Source organism: Palaemon carinicauda, chromosome 26 (genome assembly GCF_036898095.1).
Source record: "Palaemon carinicauda isolate YSFRI2023 chromosome 26, ASM3689809v2, whole genome shotgun sequence".
NCBI lineage: Eukaryota > Metazoa > Arthropoda > Malacostraca > Decapoda > Palaemonidae > Palaemon > Palaemon carinicauda.
The window spans coordinates 47,905,659-47,907,906 of record NC_090750.1 but is presented as its reverse complement, the minus strand read 5'-3'; positions in this window follow the sequence as shown (position 1 = coordinate 47,907,906).

Here is a 2,248-nt window from a genome sequence, read left to right as displayed (position 1 = left end):
GCATGCCCAGCGAAAACTCAGATGGCGGAGAGCGGGGGGTAGCAGAGACAAAATGGTCTGGGTATACCTCTCTGAAAAGAGCCAGGACCTTACGAAAGTCAATAGGAGGAGGAGAAGACTTGGATTCTTCCACGTCTGATGAGGGATCCAGGTGTGCAGCCTCATCATCAGAAACCTCATCACCAGAGTGTAGCGAAGTGAGAGGTACAGTAAGGTATGCTGAACAGCAGAATCTGCACGAGCGGGAGCAAAAACGCTTGTGGTTTCATCCTCAAGTCTCTGTTGCTGAGGCAAAACCTGAGGTTCCGGCTGCAAAGGCTGGTCAAAAGGAGTAGCAGAAGGTAGGCGCATGGGTTGAGGAGGCTGACTCCTGGCATGAGTGTCTTGACTCAAGAGTTGCGCTTGCTGTAAGGTTAGCGGATGCGCAGTAGCAGGTTCCTGAGGAACGAGTTGAGGTTCCTGAGGTGTGAGCTGCGAGAGTTGAGGTAGTGGCTGCGCAGAACGCAGTTCTTGTCTCGCGAGTTGAGGTTCCTGAGGCGCAAGGCTAAGGTGTTGAGGCTCTCGCCTTGAGGAGGGTTGAGGTCGCTGCAGCGAGAGCTGAGGTGTCTGCCTCATGGATGGGAGAGGTTGTTGTACCTCAAGAGAGTGTTGCCTCACTGGTGGAACCGCAAGTGGAAGCGGAGGAAGTAAGGTATAAGCTTCCTGTTCCCATTGCTGAGGTTGCCTTAAGGAAGGCGGAGGTAGCTGCACACCGCTGGAAACTGGCAACTCAGTACGTGGTAAGGTATCCTGAGGAGCCTCAACATCGTACGCCTGGCAGACAGGACTGCGGTTAGGCGGAGCGATCGCAGGAGGAGGTGTAACCTTCTCAGCCTGACACTCACGCATTAAGACCGCAAGTTGTGACTGCATGGACTGCAGTAGAGTCAACTTGGGGTCGGCAGACACTAAGGTCTGCTGAGGCAAAGCCTTAACAGAAGAGATCTGTTGCGGCAGCACCTTACTCCTCTTAGGAGGGGTGCAGTCAACTGATGACTGTGGCGAGTCAGAGCTGATCCAATGACTGCAGCCAGGTTGTAGAGCTCTTGAGGTCTGGACTTTGCGTTTGAGAGGTCTTGAGACCTGAGTCCAACGTTTTCTCCCTGACAATTCTTCAGCAGACGAGTAAAAGACGGGCTCAATCGTCTGCGGGTGGGAGTGACGGTCTCTGGAAGACACGCCCGCAACCACCGAGGATACTTCTGTGCGCCGATCAAGGCCTGCCGAACCCTTTTGCCCTTCGACATTGCTTCTCCCCTGGGCTTGGGAGCTTGCAAGAGGTCCCGGACTGGGAGGACGACTGGCACGCACAGAAGTACCCTCACGCACCACACTGACACTGACACTAGCACTTGGCACTGCACTGACACTAGCACTTGTCACAGCACTGGCACTATTACCACCCACTGCACTCTTGACCTTAAGTTCCTTGACTTCGGCCATAAGAGACTTATGATCACTAACCACCGATTCCACTTTGTCACCTAAAGCCTGAATGGCCGCAAAACAACAGACATATCAGGTTGAGGGCAAATAGTAGGTTCGGGGGTAGCCACTACAGGGGGAGGAAAAGGTAGGGGATCATGAGGTGAGGAAAAAAGTGAAGAGCGAGAAGAACTCCTCCTAACTCTCTCTCTCTCTAACTTGGTTGAATATTTAAGAAATCGGACAAATTCAAGTTCCGAAAGTCCGGCGCATTCCTCACATCGATCTTCCAACTGACAGGGTCTTTCCCTACAGTCAGAACAAGCGGTGTGAGGATCTACCGAGGCCTTCGGAATACGCCTATTACAAGACCTACATCGTCTATGGGGTGGGGCTTGTGAAATGTCAGACATCTTGAATCAAAGAGTTAGCCAAGTGGGGATTCCAAATCAAGCAAAAAGATCGTTAACCATTAATCAGAACTAAATAATAGCTATCTAAGCTAATATAGAAGTTTTCCAGTAAAGCGACAGCCGAAATCTGAGAGAAATACTTCACCAAAAGCCGTGAAAATACTCCAAGATCATAAGCGTATCCCAGAACGTCTTGCCGGAAGCACGACAGAGGAAAAATTGAGGAGGTGTCAACAAGAAGTACTGTAGTACCTGGCCACAGGTGGCGCTGGTGAGTACACCCCCTTCTAGTATAGTGATAGCTGGCGTATCCCTCCCGTAGAATTCTGTCGGGCAACGGAGTTGACAGCTACATGATTATCGGGTAAGTT